The 20162-nt window shown below is 39.1% G+C and overlaps 1 protein-coding gene across 9 annotated transcripts in view; it reads right to left on the reverse strand.

The window, feature by feature from the left end:
- Window positions 1-9320: 9320 nt before the first annotated feature.
- LOC124154429 (Golgi reassembly-stacking protein 1-like) overlaps window positions 9321-20162 on the reverse strand; it is an 85580-nt gene continuing 74738 nt past the window's right edge. For 6 of the 9 annotated variants that reach the window (XM_046528202.1, XM_046528174.1, XM_046528184.1 and 3 more), the window contains 3 exons: window positions 16609-16822; window positions 15199-15685; window positions 9892-10042 (listed from right to left, as the gene is read on the reverse strand). The gene's annotated coding sequence lies outside the window, so the exon portion shown is untranslated. Of the gene's footprint in view, window positions 9795-9891; window positions 10043-15198; window positions 15686-16608; window positions 16823-20162 lie in introns of those variants that run through there. The other 3 variants (XM_046528148.1, XM_046528156.1, XM_046528164.1) reach the window with 3 other exon arrangements.

Genomic DNA, 20162 nt, shown 5'->3' on the forward strand with positions numbered 1-20162 from the left:
AACTAAGTCTACGAGATGAACGGACGGGTATATTTCCTAAGCATGGGGAACGAGAAATTAAGGGATAAGTATTACAAAGTCGTTCGCTCTGGTTTCATAACAATGTGTGGAATATGTTGCACGACCGCCACCTGCTTCGAGAACGGAAATACGATTTACCTGAAGGGGGGTCGCACTTACCCCGCAGTCGCACTTACCCCACCTCACCTTATGGAAACTAAGAGATCTTAAAAAATATTTAACCTGTTTTTGCTCGTAAGGATAGTTACAAATAGTACACGAGAAAGGTATGTTTTAAAAATATATATTTTATTTTTTAAAGTAAAACTTCTCAAATGTTGCTCTATATGGTTGCATTAGTCTCCCTGAGGAATATAAATTTTTAAAAAAGTGTCGGACAGAGATCCCCTCGAAATGGATAAAGCCAGCAAGTGAAAAAACTTTCCACTGGTGAAGATGAGTAGGTATAGGATTGTGTCAAATCTGATAAACAATGCGTTAATATTAGAATTCAATTTTTTCATTCATTCACATTCGTCGGCACTTTCTCATCTGAACCAATCTTCATTCTACGTCTTTGGTGACCGTATGAAAATATTTATTTGGAGCATTTCTAGTCGTATTTCTGCACTTAGGCACAATGTAGTACTTGAAGCTATACGCTGCGACATATCGAGGAATAACTACGACACGAAAAATACGGCGTAATAACCACAATATCTCCACTGTAAACTTCAATAATGCACACGGTCAAGGTGGTTAAGAACAACACTATTGCATGAGCTGACGTCATTGAAGATGGCGGCGGTGCGATTTACGTTTTTCCTTGATGGCTTGTAAGACGTATTTTAAATGCTCATAATAAAAAAATAGATGACTTTACAGCCATATTGTTATAACTTTGAGCTTAATAATTACACCTACTTTTCAGAAACGTCTTTATCTACATAGGTGTTCAGAGACCTATTGGCGGCAACCTATCCCATAATAATAAACTTGTCCAGGGGCACGACCAATAGGTTAGTTTCCTTCGTCTAAGAAAACGTAATGCATTGATTGCGATTTGTTACCCACCATTGGTGTATTCATAATATACTAATTATTCGGTTTTAATAATCCCAGTTAGTCCCAAGACGAATGGCAATGGTCATTTTTTATCCTCATTTGAAAAAGGCCAGATTGGCGCCCATACGATGCCACTCCACGTGACGTCACAGGGACCTAGTTTCTATACGAGTTCTACATTGTCTAAGACTACTAATGCATGCATGAGGCACAGAGCTCAGGGAAACATCTCTTGATAATCACCCATTAAAATTGCCTATGGTTAAAAAGTTTCCTTCGTTTGATAGGGTAATAATTATCCTTATTTAAGCCAAGCACTACCTGCTAGCATGGTACTCTGCCACCTGCTAGCATCCTGCGTCGTATCAGCGCTCAAAGTCTCTTCCCAAGGTCACCTCACAACAATATCGCGGTTCTTCGGCGTGGCGCCGGGTTTCCTCTCCTCTGTCTCTCTTCTGGTCTGGAGACGTGGCAAAGTGGTGTAACGCATGGTTGAGGCAAGCCATTGGAAGTCAATTCCCATATCTATGCGTTCTCCTGAAAATATCTCCTAATTCATAAAAAGGGTGGTTTCCTATTATTTTTTATTGCCTAAATCAAAAGGTAATTACTCCTGGAGTACGTATTTCACGCTTTTATATTTTTAAATGACGATATCTATTTTTTGCGATTAAATTAAAAGTGAAAATTTTCAAGCGCGCGAAAACGCGACGCCAAAGTATGTATGCTTGTAACGGGTGTCTCTCGTCGGGTTTGCAAATTCAGCCTAATTCGACTAGAGGCCCGTCCACCACGTAAGCACGCGGATAGCTAACAGTGGAGTGAATAATAACAAGAAAACAAATAAGATAATAAGCAACGGGAAAAAAATTAAAGGTACTATCCAGGGTTTCTAATGACCTTGAAGAAAACGACACGTTTCAATAGTAGCTGTTACAAGCCAAGGTAAGATATTTATTTCTCCAACTATTTTTAATATTTGGCAGCTCACAGAAAGAACGACAAATTTACAATACATTTTCGCATCATCGGCTAATATAGCAATCCTAATCACAAAATAATGTTTTCCCCCAACTATTTTAATATTTGGCAGCTCACAGAAAGAACGACAAATTTACAATACATTCTCGCCTCATCGAGGCCTATAGAAATCCCAACCACAAAGTAAAGTTTGGCATAAGGCGCACGTGGTCCCGAAGACCTGACATAAATGCACATGAATTGGAAACAGCAAGGAACACAAACCAAAATCAACGCTAAGAATTTAGATCCCCATAACGGGCACGTAACAGAAAATCACGAAAAGCAAAATTGAACATTAGAAATCATCAAAGCCCTTTAGCCACATACCTCAATCCCTCACTCGCACCCACACAGACACACTGGTTTGAATTTTTAAGCACACTTAATGGAGAGATGTTGACTCCTGAAAGTTCGTAGGCCAAAGAGAGCTTTTTCGTGGCGAGCTCTTCTCTCTAGCATTTCCCTCACGGAGGGCAGCAGCAGCGTCGCACACTAGCAGACGCTTCATTCCGGTGGCACATACACCTGCGCGCGCCTCCTCGCCGGCGGGAATCCAAACTGGGCGCTCTGGTTAGTCTGCGCCATGCGTTAGCCTGACCTTTTCTCTTGCGGTGGTCAGCCGTCAGAAGAAGAAGGCGGGTATCGCCCAGACCACGGCCAGGGGTGACCAGTCCCTTTGCCGCGGACCCGTGGATCGCCGATGTCCTGAGTGCTCACAAACCTCAAATGCATGCACACAACTTTATAAAAAAAAAACAAAACACACTTGATTATTGACGTACGTGGCTATCGGATTTGAGTTTATTCCTCCCAATTACAGAGGCAATGAACTTAGATAAAAAAATACGAAATCTAAAGAAAATAATTTGTGGCTGAGATAACAAAAGAAAATAATTTTTTTTTCTTTGGAGCAAAATAGATACAATATATTCACACATTCCAAAATAATAACTGAGTGCATTAGTATTTACAAAAAAAAGACTTAACATTCCTCTAATTGCTTTACAATCAACATAAGGCAATAGAAACAAAATAAATATAGCTTTTTAATCCTAACACCTCCCACCTGCTCCTTTGCCTCCGAACTTTCGGGATTCATTCTCCAACTTTTGAGGGTTACATGCTGGGTAAAGCCCGTGCGACGTCATTCTGGTTCCCGCTGTCGCGGTGTGAGGTGTTCTTGGGGCAAGGCTCTGGGCGCTGATACGACGCAGGATGCTAGCAGGTAGCCGAGTACCCTGCTAGCTAATAGCGCTTGGCTTACATAAGGATTATTAATACCTTATCAAACGAAGAAAACTTTCCGACCTTAGCCAGTTTTAATAAGTGATTATTAAGACATGTTTCCCTTAGCTCTGTGCCTCATGCATGCATTGGTAATCTCAGACAATGTATAACTCCTATCTACTCGTATAGAAACTAGGTCCCTGTGACGTCACGAGGAGTGGCATCGCATGGGCGCCAATCTGGCCTTTTTCAAATGAGGATAAAATTGACCGTTGCCATTCGTCTCAACTCGGATTTCTAAAACCGCACATATTGGTGAAGAAAGTAAATAATAATACGTCACTTCAATGATTTTTTCTCAATTCTGATTCATATTTTTCTTTTATGAAAAATTCAATAATCAAGACACGCCAGTGCTATAAATGACTCCGCGCACCATAAAATTAGCCGTTTTGTCAACTTCGTGAACTTCGCAACTCAACCTAGGTATAACAAATACGTCTACAACATTCGTCTTCCACAATAAGTTGCAAACATTAATACAGATTGATAAAATGGCTATTGCGTATTTTAAGAACGCATACTTTGTTGTAAAATTATTTTTTCATTGGCATATATGCTATATTTGAGCAATTTTTTTCTTAATTTCTTGTGTGGAAAAGGTCATGAAACTTTTCACATGAATTTGTTTAGTTACATTTCACACATTGAATTGCTTTTAAAGTTTCAACACTTGATAGTGATTTTTTCTGATGCACACACTTCATTGGTTGATTGGTTATGGTGCGTTCTTGGCATTATTATTTATTAATGGTTATTATCGAAATACAATGTACACTCACGTTCTTTAGACGCAGAAGGATCGCTCAACATGTTCCCCCACGGAACCCCAGAATCCATTTTCCGAAGAAGTCTGTTAATTTTTAATTCTAAAATTGTGTTTAAAAACTGCTTACGCACAGAAAAAGCCGAAGAATTCATTTCAAAGAAGAAAATATAGTACTATTCATCGAAATTTATCATTGAAAAAAACTATCGACTATTTAACCACATAGCAACGGATTCCTGCAGTGAAGATGATCATAAATGAGTTGAAGGGTTGGGTTTAACTGTCGAAGAATGGCCCTAAAGGACTCGCTAAGCTGAGTGTCTCAGGCTGGGCCTGAATGCATCCGACATTGCTACCACGATCTTAGAAAAAGAGATTTTTCTACCTCAGCGGTCGCTTCCCTTCCCTCTCGACAGCAAGACACAACCTCCGATCGTTTACATCTAAAACATCCGCGACAACTATACCCAACGTCATTGGTCTTCCGCGTATGAAAACGTCCGTCGGCTTAACCCGAAGTTCGGTGCGAAAATGCTACGACCTAAGCCTTCGACGCCTGGAACAGAAGATGCATAGAAGACGATAGAATAACCAGTCACACACACTAAAGTATTTTCTTTTTAAATCTCACAAACACAAAGGTCTTATAGGGAGCTCGTTCATTGGAATCGGGCAAAATACATAGCAAGAATAGCATCGCCACAAATCACGGCTGACTTTTAAAAGTGATTCTCCTATCGGTGATCGCAATCACAGGTAAGAATCGCAGTTACCATGGGCGCAGCTAGCAATTAAGGCTGGGGGGGGAAAGAGGTTTGCGTGCAACTAATACCGCGGGGTGTGTGGGGGTATGGAATACCCTCCAGGATACGGGGTAGGTGCGAGATTAATAAATTGCGGAATTTTAAAGATAAATAAACGATTTCAGTTTTTCCTGGTGAATACTTCTGACAAATATTTATCGGGTTTGCATCCAGGTTAAAGCTTTTATGCAAGCCGACGTTTCGGAGGATGGAAGACAAGTCGTCTTCCAAAACGTCAGGCTTGCATTAAAGCTTTAACCTGGATGCAAACCCAAGAAATATTTGTTAAAGATAAATGGTTCAAAATGGTGAGTTTTATGGCTTTCTGAGGGAAACTTTATTAATCCTTACACTATTCTATATTATTAGTAATATCGATCTAATTAAGTGAGATGGATTAAACTTTAAAAAATTTATGAGCTCTGGGGGGGGGGGGGGAGGGGTTTATCCCCCTAAATCCCCCTGTGCGCTGTGCCACTAAAAAACACAACGGTCTGATAGGGGAGGGTCGTAAAGGGGTTGAATTATTCCCAGCTGGGCGGATCTTGGCCAAAAAGTGTAAACGCAAGGTAATATAAGTCCAGAGGCCTTTATTTATTTCTTTGTGAAACTCTTCTCTGCTTCTTATACTAAAACCAAACACGCACAATAGGTCCTGCAAGTATAATTGTAACAGCCAGCGGTGGATGCAGAATAAGGGCCAAAGCAGGGGGTATCTATTACCTCTCTGCATTAGTGGGGGTTCGAACAAAATCACCACTCTATCTAGTGTGTATACACACATTGGACACCCAAGGGGAGGGCTGTGGCCCTTTAAAGAACTTATGCCACTCAATTGCAACATAATAAAAGAGCACGTAAAATAGGGCATATGTTTAGAGCTAGTTTGTATATCAATTCGTTAGAGTAGGTATATATATGTAACGGAAAGTATATCTATAAATACTAGTATACAAGGGGGCAAACCCTTAACCAAAGCATTCATGAACGGGAAAGAGTTTCTGAGAGGATCATCACATGAGAGTTTCAACCTTTCCGTGACTGTGCTGTGTGAATAACTTAGTCACCCCAAATTACGTTAATCTTGTTCACTTTTTAATTATTTTGTCCCTTTGACAATTTTTGTATTTGAGCTCTACCACTTGGTCATTATTTAGGTGATGGATGATTTTTTAAACATTAAATTGTTTTTGAAAACTTCAATTTTTATTTCGAAAACTTTGAATTTTACCCCGCAGCTGTTGGTGGGAAGAAAAAAACTTGTTTATTCATATGAGTGCAGGAATAAAAGTTGAATTCAATAAATTTTATTAACTTTCAACTTCAACAATGTCTACATTTTACATGATGGCACCTTTAGTAGTTGTTTTTCCATTCCATGATAGTCAATGCACAGTTACATGCAATAGCAATTAATATGAAATATTCGACTGCCATTTCGGAGAAAAGAAATGTAAAAACCTAAATGTAGCCTCCTATGTATTTATGAATTATGCATAACAAGATATTATATAATTAAAAAAGAAAGACATGGTGTTGAATTACAGGAAATACTAAAACAGTGCATATAATTTATGAATTGTAAATGGGGTACCCTCGAGATACCCAACAATGTCCTTCACAAAAGTTTTCTACGCACAGTACAGGAGGGCAAAAGAAAAGGTTGGAGAAAGGTTTATTTACTGGCGTGTAGAGTATTACGGTGCAATTATATTTGCTATTTACTAAGAGGACAATTTCCAACACAATGGGGAGTGATTTTTGAAGAGTAAGGATAGGAACGTAGAATTCCAGAGAACAATATAGAGTCAGAAATCAATGTTACCGTATTTGCACGAATCTAAGACGAACACGATTCTAAGACGACCCCCCCTTTTTTGGAACTCCACTATGGGGAAAAAATTTTTCTAGGGGAAAACGTTCAATGTGGGGATGTTTGGCTAGGTTGTCTATGTCCCAGGAAACGAGGGATTTTTGGTGCGTAATGACAGGAATAGTAGTACTTTATTGAGACACTTAGGTCTAATTATTGATTCGACTAATAATTTCTTTGGAGGGGCCATGGTCCGAAGACCAATAAAATTAAACTAGTGAAAATGAAGCCTGACTTTATTAAACCCACACGGAAAACACTCGGTGGTATGAAGGCAAGACACCCTGGAAAGTAGGGAACCAATCGTACGAGCTATGCTATTGCGTTCGGCGTACGCAGAGTATACTGCTGAGGGTGAAGCATGGCCATTTGACTGCGCCATGAAATTTTTTGTCCCAAAGATACCCATTCTTTTCTAATTAGCGTAGCGCCAGATGGGCGGATGAATTCGGATTACCAGTAGGGAGGAACAAAATATCCTGAGAAGATATCCCTTCGTCAGTAACTCTGACAAGTGAGACTTATGGTATAACTCGTAAATTGACAACTGATAATAACCTGATATCCTGTTTTCAGAAAAAAATTGCGGCATTAACTGCCGAGAAGCTCAGCTACGAGGATATAGAGTTTCCCCAAAAATCATTATCGTATTTTTCCAATTAGTTCCTTGCAAATACTTAAATAACGTTAGAAATACGTCATGCTTGGTCTCATTCTTTTTTGAATTACAAGCACATTGCAAATATTCCAGCCTAATAAAAGTATAATACCAATTGCCGAAATTCATTGTTAGACACCTTTTGAGCTAATAGGTGATTCATGCAGCGGTTGACCTCCAGAAACTGGGAACTTTGAAGCAAGTAGGCTGAAAAAGGTTAGCGGGTGAGAAAATGGGGGGTGTGAAACGCATTTCTATTGTTCTCGTGTAACGTGATATTTATTTATTTCATCTCATTTTCGTCAAAAGATGGATGCAGGAAAAATTATACATCGGGACCACGATCTTCAAACAATCAATGCGGGGAAAGCGATACTTCGGAGATGCAGGAAAAAATTACATTGTCTATATGAAACTTTATTTGGGACCAGAAACGGCTAACGATGAATGCAGGAAAATGTTCAATACAGGTATGATAGATCGGGGTTCCACTGAATAACTTTTCTTTTGAAAGCGGCAGTGGCAGCGGCAACTTAATAACTTCTTTTCTCTGCCATCGTAATACTCTGAAAGGCACGGAATTACAACTGAATCGATCTCTCTAATCAGAGGCAAATCATGTTGCCTTCTTACCGTTGCTCTGAGAAAAATGCAACGACTTTGTAGCAGTTTATTCCGCGACGGCATTGAGGCTTTAACATTACAATTTAGGTAAATTGTAACCAATCACACGAACATTTTGTGAGTTGATCGAGCTTTAACTTGAATGGAGCCAAACCCAGGGTAAAGCAGGCAATCTCGCAGACACGGCAAAAGTGCACCCGGCGGCTGATCGGCACGCGCCGAATTTTTGCCTGCTGCCCAAAAATGGAAAATGTTTTTTTTTCTACTTGAACACAAAATTAAATATGCTAAATTACTGTTAAGATATTTTTGACGTTGATTTTTCGTTGAATAGTTATCAGGTGGCAAACTCAGGTGTCCATAATTTTTCTGACGTAAATTATGCAACCCGTTTGACGTCGAGAATTTTGCATCCGATTGTAAGACGAACTCTCTTTTCTGCAGGAGTTAGGAGGAAAAAAAACCTCGTCTTAGATTCGTGCAAATACGGTATATGGAGAGAAATGATTCAGATTTAATCTGGTGGAACTCTAACATATTGTAACTTATAACTTATTAATAAAATCAACCCAAATTATTTATTAAGTTGATTCAATTCCATGATGTCACGCCTGAGACAAGTAATTATGGTAAAAATAATCATCCATTTCAGATAGATTCTAAATAAAAAATTGAATACATATATCCTCTGTTGAAAGGGAAGTAGTAAGCATATGTAATCTTTTTCCCTGATTATTAGCAGTCAAAATAACTTGCAATATAGCAGATGACCATATACATATATATGCCCACCTAACATACTGTGTTTACATTGCTCATGTGTACATACATACATGGAATGACGTGCTGAAAAAACACACTATTTGTTTAATTTTTTGGCTTGAAAAAAGCAAATATTGTTAAAAATACTAGCATGCCACCCTCGCATTGATAGGGAAGGAGAGGACCCATACAAGTGGGAAACTTGGAATTTATGGTAAAATATCGAGAACAAGAACGACAGTCCCACCCCGATCGTATTCCCCATGTCACTGCCACCCAACGCAGACCAAAGGCCAACCTGAGAGACCATTGTATGTGTCCTGGAATCCTGGGTAATGTTTCTCTGAACATACTGATGATTCTTGTAATACCAAATCAATAAAAAATAACACTTATCCCACGCCGTCGTGAAAGCAGGTTCAGGAAAAACCAGGGCTTATATTTTTGAAGTAGGCAACTGACACCTGATTACATACATTTACAGGGATAAGTTAATGTAAATTGTTTCATTGCAGGTAAGTGAAGGCGTTGCATTACTTGAGAATTGCTAACCTTAATTATAGCAGGAGCTAAGTGAAAGCGTGGTTAATTAAGTGATTGCGATCTCCATTTAAACCTGACTGAGTATTCTCCTATTAAAAATTACTCTGGTTAACTCCAAACGAACCATCTTGTACCTGGCAAGACATTTTTTAACGAATACCTAAAAATTTGTTTTTCCACAGAATTTTTTATTAAATCACCACCATGATGATGTTGTCGGGACACAAGTCACTCTCGGCTGAATCGCCGCCTGATGTAGGGCAGCCTAAAGATAAACTGATACGAGGTACGTAAACTGTTGCATCGGAGACAGATCTCTCTTGGGGGATAACTGGCATCAACAATAAGGGAATATAAACGCCGCAAATCCTCCAGTAAAGCCCCACTCTTGAAAAAAATATATAAATGAAAATCTTATAAAAAGAATTCTATAAAAAACCAGAAATGAGGCAAAACGATGTATATGAATTGACTGTATAGAAACTTCCAGACCAGTAATTATTCACTTTATTAACTAAAAAATCCTGTACCAGAGCCCAGATGGCTAATGGCACCTTCTCTCCGCCGAATATGTATTAGGGCATTTTCTCATCTTCTTTGGCATCAGTTGGACTAAACACTCAACTGCAATTCACCTGGAATGAAAAGAAAATTTTGATCATCTAACAGTCCAAGAAGATTATCATGAGTGCGTGAAATATATTTGGCAATAAAAATTGTAATCAGTAACTAGAACCCATTATTATTTTATAAATTAATTGGTTACCATTACAAGTATATTGAAAATAACTATCCTGAGCATTTTAAAAATTTAACAATAGGTTTGTGGACCATAGTGAGTTTAGTTCATTTTAACCACAATTTAAGACTATTTACTATGTATCCGCAAAATGCATAATGCTTATAATTAAGAGTATTCAAACAAGAGTAGAAGAAAATATCAGATATCTGACATTCAACTTAAATGATTTTGATCAGCTAATAGTTCATGAATATCATCAGCCATGCGTTAAGTATTTAGATATACAGTGGAACTTGTTTAGTACGTTTCTGAAGGGACCACAAAAAATGAACATACTAACCAGGAAAACGTACTAACGAGGAAAGTAAAAAATAGCAGTCGGGGTAATTGCAATCTGTGGAAAAGTCGTCATAATTACAATTACTATCGGTAGTTCTCGTAGGATCACCTTCCTGAACTCTTTTCACCTTTAAAATCAAGAAAATGGGCGCTACATTGAAAAACAATACTATGTGAATAAAAATCACAATGTTTATTAGATTTCCCGAAGACAATTACATGAAAACGGCGTCTTTCTCCCGTGATTTATCCTATATGTATTTATAGAAAGAGGACAAGTAAAGCTAAGTCATTTCTTTTTTGTCACAGCATACTCGGAGAATATAACAACAAACCTGAGTATGTCAACGGGTTGTATTTAAACATAGAAATTGGATAAAATTATATTAACCTTAAATATATCGATATATCAAATAATAACACGCAAGATTATTAGAATATGTCGTAATTACAGAAGACTTTATATTATACAGTTGAAACTTACTTTAAAATTTGTTAAATGTCGTCTGCTTTCGTGCCGAGATCAAGTATTTTTAAGCTAAGCTTCGCGTGCAGATCCAGAGCATTGTCTGCTCCCACAGCAGTAGTCAAATACGCACGTACCCCGTAGCATTGACATAGAGTTTATGAAGTACGTGCAGTACTGCTTTAGATAAAGTGGGAAATGGATAAGACTCATTTCTTCATCATGATAACACGTGTAATAGCAACAATTGCCCACTCGTTAAATTTGTGCACACTGGGCACTCCAGAGGCAACAGAAGGTGAGGAGCTCGGGGTGGGGAAAATTGGGGCTTCTCATTGGCTGCAGTTTTGCATAGTCAGACATTCCTGATAAATTCATCACGTCATAAGAATTGAGAAATGCATTTGGATAAATCACGGTCGAAGATGGATATGTAGAATAAATGAAAGAATGTTAATGGCTAGTAATAATAGATTAAATCATGAATTCGGAGCTTTACGACCCTTAAGAAGATACTGGTGAACGATTTGCGGGTTGCATCACGGCTAGCAATTGAGCGCAATTGAGCGGCTAGCAATTAACAAGAAAGCGCAATTTTTTCAAACGTACTAACCAAATACTTTTGCCTGTATTTTGTTCCGATGGTACCGGGACCGAGAGAAATGGTCGTACTAAGGAGGAAAACGTACTAACAAGGAACGTACTAACCAAGTTCCACTGTAAAAATTTGTAATCATATAGCAAATATAATCAGCTGCAATTGAAAAAGAAAAATCAATTGGTTGCAGTCATTCACATACAACAATGACACACAACTTTGTTCTGAATATGCATAAACTTCTAATGTCGAAGGAGGACGTTAAATCAATTGTCGGGAGCACTCAGTTGAATTTGTAAGCAAGTTTGTAGAACGATCTTGTGTGAAACACAGTGTGGAAAAAAGTAACTGATTTATTTTAAAAAGTGTCGTGTGTAAATAGATTTGTGTACAGTAAATGTAAAAAGTGTTCATAATAGGGTGGTTTCCTATTATTTTTTTACTGCCTCTATCGATAGATTAATACTCCTGGAGTACGTATTTCATGCTTCTAGATTTTTAAATGACGATATATATTTTTCGCAATAAAACGAAAGTGAAAATTTTCAAGCGTGCAACAACACGACGGCTAAGTATGAATGCTGGGAAAAGCCCGTGTGACGTCAATCTGGTTCCAGCTACCGCCGTGTAAAGCCACTTTGGAGCAAGGCTATGAGCGCCGCTATGATGCATGCTGCTAGCAGGTAGTAGAGTACCCTGCTAGCTGGTAGCGCTCGGCTTAAATAAGGATTATAAATACCATATCAAACGAATTAAACATTCCGACCATAGGCAGTTTTAAAAGGTGATTATTAAGAGATGTTTCCCTAAGCTCTGTGCCTCATACATGCATTTGTAATCTCAGACGATGTAGAACTCCTATCTACTCGTATAGAAACTAGGTCCCTGTGACGTCACGTGGAGTGGCATCGCATGGGCACCAATCTGGCCTCTTTCAAATGAGGTTAAAATTGACCATTGCCATTCGTCTGAACTGGGATTTCTAAAACCAAATAATTTGTATATCATGAATACACTAATAATGGGTAAGGAATTGCAATCAATGCCTTTCGTTTTCTTTAATGAAGGAAACTACCCTATTGGACATTCTCCATGAAGAGTAGTGTCAATGATTGAATTTACGTGGTGTGGACATAAAAAGTTTTCAATCCTCCACCTCACTGATAAGCGCCATCGAAGATACCGTTGGTAAGTACATGAATTTGAATTTTAGTTATTTTCAATTGTATTTGACAAAATATATTTTTCACTAATGATGTTTCATTAAGTTTTTTTCATGCACTTTCATTCCTGTGGTTCCATGCAATATTTTTTGCACAATTCAACATAATGAAATTTCTGTTTAACAAACCTATCATGGCAGTTCATAGAATTACGTTATACAGACATTTCACTGCATTCAAAGAGGGATAATACGTGAAAAATAAGAAAATTCAACACAAAATTCAGCTTCCAAAAAGGCAAAATGTAGTCATACCACACACAGCCATATATTTTAAATGGCATACACTAAATTCGTTATTCATTCTCACCCATTGTTAAACCATAGAACTCTTTTGATAAACTTAAAACTTTGTTAAAATAATCGTGAAAATTATATACATCATTATTTTCACTGTTCGACATAGATTATGTCCTAGAGACATACAGTAAAACCTCACCTTAACGAACTCCCGCTAAACGAAGAACTCCGTTCAACGAACAAATACTATTGGTCCGGTCAATTGCCTATGTAAACACATTAGTGAAAAACCCCGATGAACGAACTCCTCTTTTACGAAAACTCCCGATCAACGAAATGAAATTTCGGCGCGATTGAGTGAAATTCACCTCTCAGTCACCAATTTTTCCGGTTAAATTTTTATTTTCATATGAGTAATTTAATATTCGTAGCATTGGAGGGCAAATTAGAGACTTCCACTGAATAAGCCAATCAGAATCGTCATTATTAACCGTAACCATAGCCTTCCATCGTGTGTTTCCACCGACCCCAACTCGCGGCTCGCGGCGAATTGCGAAAAATGTTAATGCTGACTTTCGTAAATGACTCAATGTCCCAATATTTACACGCTCAAAGATATGATATCTAGAGCTATGTACTTCGATCCCATTCTTTTGATGGTTGTTTAAGATACTTTACAGAATTACAATGCGTAAATTCCGAGAAGCTTTTTCACTCGCCGCCATCTTGGATAACTTCTTTAAAATTTAACTAAATTACGGGAGATACTTTGCTACTTACTAACTTTTGGTCTTTGAAAGATTCTCCTGGTTCATTTTCGGGGTATTACTATAAAGAATATCATACGACCATTATTGCAATTCCCTCTCCTGCATGTTCCATTCATCGTGAAATAAAAATGCTGGAAGATGCTCATGCAAAAGTTTTCAGGAAAAGCAAATTTATGAAAATAATATCTGCGAGACAAAAATGAAAATTTGTTCCAACACAAACAACTAAGATTAATCGAGGAAATTAATTATGCATTTTTAACATGATCACGCAGTTTTGAAGAAAATATTTTGTGAGAACAGAAATTTATCAGTTGTCATCATCTCCAAGGAAAGGAAACGGAATATATTTTCCGTATTCCATGAAAGATATAACGTAGTATCGCCAGAAAAGGTTCATTAATTATATCACCTGTTAATCATTTTCACTCTGCAAAATACCATTGATTTTAACCCTTGTACTGCCAGCCTATTTCAGGTGGGATGTACGAAGACTGCCAAGGCTATTTTCCGGAATTAGCAACATTTCAGGTTTAAAAATTTCTCAGCTACTTAATAATATTTAATACTTCTAGATTTTTTCCCAATTCCTAAGATATATTTATATCTTATAACCATAGATAGATTAAGGGGGTTTACTTAAATTACAGCCGATAAAAAGGCCACAATCACAAAAAAGTGAAAAAATTTCGCTCAAACAGCAAGGACCGATATATCAGCCCGTTGGCAGTACAAGGTTATATCTATTTTTCAAATTGTTATCTAGGAAATGTTTAAATGTTTGTTCAGAAATACCCCCCCCACCACCTTACCATCTTCCCCCTAACCCCCCACCTTATCAAACATCTATTTACGCTAGGTCTTTTTGTATCACCCCTTGCGAAATATGGAATCAATAGGGTAGTTACCTTCATCTAAGGAAACGAAAGGCATTGATTGCGATTTCTTACCCACCATTACTGAATTCATAATATACAAATTATTTGGTTTGAGAATTCTCAGTATAGACGAATGGCAACGGTCAATTTTAATCTCATTTTAAAAGGCCAGATTGGCGATGCCACTCCACGTGACGTCACAGGGACCTAGTTTCTATACGAGAAGATACGAGTTCTACATCGTCTGAGATTACCAATGCATGCATGAGGCACAGAGCTCATGGGAAACGTCTCTTAATAATGACCTATCAAAATTACTTAAGGTCGGAAAGTTTCCTTCGTTTGATAGGGTATTAATAATCCTTATTTAAGCCAAGCGCTACCTGCTAGCAGGGTACTCTGCTACCTGCTAGCAGCCTGCATTGCAGCGGCGCACATACCCTCACCCCAAGGTCACCTCACACGGTGAAAGCAGGAACCAGAATGATATCACACAGAGTTCCAGAGACCGTTTATTACTATTATTCTTCTCTCACCCAACTAACAGCGTTCAGTGCATCTTTGCGTGGTGGTTGAGCGTGCTCTTCTGCGAGAAGCGCTTGTGGCACACACCACACGCAAAGGGCCTCTCCCCCGTCTGCACCCACAAGAGAGTTTGCAGGCACCGCAGGATCTCTTCTGGGGTCGATACCCGTGATGCTGTTTCCCACCCATGGGTGGCGGCGATGGCAAGGATCCTAGTACGGTTGAACCCAATGCTCCTCATAGTGGTCGAAAGAGTCGGCCATTCAGACCCCAATGTGAGTAAGAGATGGAACTCATGTCCGTCCCACCTGGTGAGCTTCGGGGAGTCCTTGTTGTTTGCCAGGAGCGTAAGCAGCTCCAGAACCTCCTGGTCCGCCGGTGTGGGCAGCATTCCAGGCGCGGTGGCCGGGAGAAGCTGTCGAAAGTCGTGTTCCAGGGAGAGGGCCTGGGAAGCTGGCTACGATGCCGGAGGCTGTGACTCAAGGTATTGCGATGGTTCTTGTGTGGAAGGCAGCAATGGTTTTGTAATGATAGGAGAAACATCGGCGTAAAAATTTAAATGTCACGCGGAGCGAACAGAAACTACATGACAGAAATAATGAATTCTTAAGGCCGTTTTACACGGGGCATGGAATTGTGCACATTAGAGCTGCATTAATTTCTAAAGTGGCGTGGATTGCACGAATGCATGAACGAAATTAGATCAGGGGCTATTCTGCCATCTCGCATCCACGCATTCTCACATGTGTTCCAGCAATTCACCGCTTTACACAACACAATTTTGATCGCGCCTTTGGACGTACGTCAGATTGCACAATTCCATGTACCCTGTAAAACGACCTTTAAAATAGTAAAAGAAGAGATTTCTTAATATTGTCAAGCCTATGATTTTTCCCAAGCCCTTGAAAGAGTTCTGATGCCCTGAAATATTATAATCACCTGGAAAGCATCAACAATCTCAATTACAACATCAACATATTACCCCTCAAGCCGTCCCAATAGGTGCATGGCCGAGGGTGAAATCAATTTTTTCAGGCTGTGTAACTGATTAAATTTGTATATGAGAGCGTATGGGTTGGAGAACAAGGGGATGTCATTGCCAAATTCGACCCAGAAATATGAATGTGAAATATCAAATCAAGTCATCGCACAAATTCAATAGAGTTGAATAGTTTTTGCAGATTGCTACGTTGAACAAAAGCAGCCTTTTTTCAGGCGTTTCATCATCAAATTCACAGAGTAATCCAAAAATACAAAATGGCCCACATGATTCCATGACATCACAGCTTCACAGGTAAACAGACATCCTCAGCGGAGGGAAAGATATAAGAAACACTCACGAATTGGACGAGAGAAAATTTACAATTCCTTCCACTTCCAATTCGAAGTATTTTCCAGGAGACTTTCCTTCATGACTTTACCTGTGAAGTTTGACGGCACTGTGGCTCTTTGAGTGCTGGGTCAGGTCGCTTGCCTTGACGTATCGTTGTCTGCAATCCCCGCACGCAAAGGGGAGCTCCCCCAAGTGGTGCGTCCTTGCGTGGCACAATAGCTGACTGCTCTTGCCAAATCCCTGGCTGCAATGCGAGCACACGCAATGTCTGCCACTATCCCCATCCGCCACATCCTCGAGCCCTGTTCTCGGAAGACAATGAACGCACATCAAAGAAGAGTGAAGAAACAGGCCAAACTCCAATACAAGCACACCAACATAGCCTGTATAAATGTAACATACACTAAGTCAAAGTCCATCTTTCAAAGTGTACAAACAAATCAGAACATGTATATGCACAAACAAAGCGCCTGTAAGCAAAAGAAATTTTACAACAATCCTGGTTGATGCCACGTTATTACTGCGATGGATTAGAATTTTAACACACCGAATATTACTCATATACTTTCAAATAATATTATATTTATGTATTTACAAGGACAAGGAAGAGGTTAGCTAGCCTCTTTTCATGCAATTAGCCTTATGGCTCAAATTGATTCCACAGGATGTCCAACCAATCAAAGTATAAAAATTCATGCACAGTTCCCAGTTTTCCAAGAAAAACTGAAAAAATTCCAGGTTAATCTCACATTATTACTGTGATGGCTAAGAATGTTAAGACACTCCAAATCATTTCAATGCTTCTAAATAATATTATATTTATGTGCATAAAAGGACTAGGATTGGTTACTTAGCACACAATGCATTTAAAATTTAAATACATTCAATTCGAGCCAAGACGCTACTTTGATCTGATAAGCGGATTTTGATGTCCCACGGAATTCTAAGTCTTTGTGTTTTTGAATGTTACATAAATCATAGAGTGATAGACATTTCGAATATGTTGCCTTGTCCGTCATACCACATTTTGCTGCAGCGGTAGAAATTATACTAAGATGGTGCACTTAAAACTGAAACAAACATTTTCAGCCAGAAAAAGGGCGTTGAACTGGAAAAATTATATGTGAAATGAATTTGAAAAAAAATTTTAATATTCCCGGTTTGAGCAAAAATTCATGAATACCGTATAAGCACTTTTAAGAGGCACACCTTTTTTCCCCAGAAATTGCAGCCGAAAATGGGGGAGTGCCTCTTACACAAATTTTTTATATTCCCCTCCTCCCTTTCCCTGGTCACTAGCCGAAAAAGAACTGAGTGGCCTAGGTTTCCAGCTGAGTCAGTCATCTAAAAACCAAGGTCAAAAACAAGCGGGAGGCAGTGGAGTTTCTTCCTTAGTGACATATTTTTAAAATGCTCCTGTTTGCGTTTCTAACTCGTAAGCATCGCACCATCACATTGGTAGGTACCTCAGATGTGAACATGGAAAAGATTACACGGGGTATTTTGCTCCGGAGGGCCCGCTAAATTTACTGCTATGGGTGGGCATACCTCAGCATTTATACTGCAAATAGTACACGCTTGCCAAACGTAGAGAAAAGTGCAGTTTTGAAGGACGATACCTGGTCAATAGTCAACATCTGTCTTGCCAAGTAATTTCCATTACGCTAGGGGCCTGCTTTTTCAAAAATCATCTTCAGACGATATTATAAGGGTTATTGCGATTGAAAATTATATTGGTGTCAAAACCTGCTGTTTAAAAAATTCAAAAGAGTGTGTACATTGTTTGACTGAATGGCGGATAGGAGAAATCTGAAATGTTTAAAAGTGAAGAGCTTTGAAGGACAGGTAGATGGGAAGGAGCTCGCTCCCTCCGTCTTTCCTCCACAACGAGGCTGAGGGCAAAGGAGAAAGGGAAGAACACGTCCGATCTTGCACGTGACGTCATTGTCTTCAAAGCGAAGGGGCAGCAATGTGATAAATGCAGTTTCAGTTGCCAGAAGTTTCCAGTCCGTCTTGTCTTGTTTGAATGCACTTATGCTACGCTTGTTTCTTCCGAAATTGTGCTGTTTGGACTATTTTGAATATTAGTAGCGGTAATACGGTAACAATAAATCTTTGTGTCAATCAATTAGAGCTTAAAAAACTTAAATTCTGTCAGATATGTGTCGCGTAGATTTCTTTCGTTTTGTGAACTTCGTGCGTGTCTTACAATTATTGAAAGCTATTGAGATATCTTCAGGCTCGCTAGGTGACTCACCCAGCATTAGGCCTCCAGAAACTGGGAGATCGATCAAGGTCAGTTGGTGAGACGGGGAAGGGTTGAAACAAGTTTCGATTGTTCCCACGTAACTTGATATTTTCCTTTGAGCAAGTGATTTATGGTCCGTAGGGTCTCGGAAAGGAAAATAAACGTCATAGGCAGGGGCTGATGGAGGGCTAGGGGTATTTTGTGAAATCTGTGCCGTGGTTATTTTTTAACGGCGCTGAGATTTCCCCGATTGTTGTCCAATCTCTTGGGAAGATTCACGCTATGTGCCTGTTATGTTTTGATTTGAAATTTTCCACAGCTGAAATTCTATTGCAATACTCCTACAAGAGCTCTAAAAAAATTGCACGTGAGTAGGACAAACATCGTAGTGCAACGGCGCATGCGAAGAGAGGATCGGAACTCGTTCTACTCCCTCTTATGGGATGTTGCATTCACGAAAGCAACGATTGAAAATTTAGGATTCAGATTCAATTTCTTTGACAAATTTGGATCCGAAGTACATTAAGGTGAAGGGCATTATTCGTGGATATTTGGATCTGAGGTATCCGATCCGACCGTCCCTAGTAAGCATCAGAAGGTTAAGGCTACAAGTGAATACCTACTAATCTCCGAGCGCCATACATATCATGTAAATTTAGCACAAGAATGCTGTGTAAATTATTACTATTGAAAGCGGAAAAATTGATAACTGTCGAAAGTCCAGGCTTAAGTCTGCTACACCGTGCGATAGGATAAAAAAATGCCGAAAAGTTTTCCTTTTCTTTAGCTCTGATGCTCAAAATAGGAGTGCGCCTCTTACACGTGTGTGCTTCTTACACATGCTTATACAGTAATTCACGCATAATTCCAGGGACATAATTCAAGCATGATTCCTGATTTTCCTGTGCACAACCTGTTATCCCACGTCATGGAGAAGGATATGCTAAAAATTCATGGACTTATATGGTGATTCTTATATGCCACATCATGAGAATATATTTCAGAGTTACCTACTTAAGAATCATTACATCTCTAGGGAAGGTTGTAGGATTTGATGGATAATGAAACAAGCCAATAAAGAGCTTCAATTATGGCATTGCACATTATGTTGAACACGTAATTATTGTAGAGAAAAATAAATACCACAAGAGGCTATCATAACTTGATGTCAAATCACTATTTTAAATCATCAGCTGGTCGTGAACATACATGCATGAAATTTGACCATAACATCAAATAAGTTTCCCATTTGCTACATTAACACACTCAATGCGGATGCCTTAAATTCAAGGCATCCCGCGCTAGCCTAGGACGCGGATGCCTTGAATACAAGGCATCGGTCCCATTAGGTTTCTCGGCCCGCCATCTGCCTCCGCGTCTTCTACTAGACCCTG

The sequence above is a fragment of the Ischnura elegans genome, chromosome 1, assembly GCF_921293095.1.
Source record: "Ischnura elegans chromosome 1, ioIscEleg1.1, whole genome shotgun sequence".
NCBI classification, from domain to species: Eukaryota; Metazoa; Arthropoda; class Insecta; order Odonata; family Coenagrionidae; genus Ischnura; species Ischnura elegans.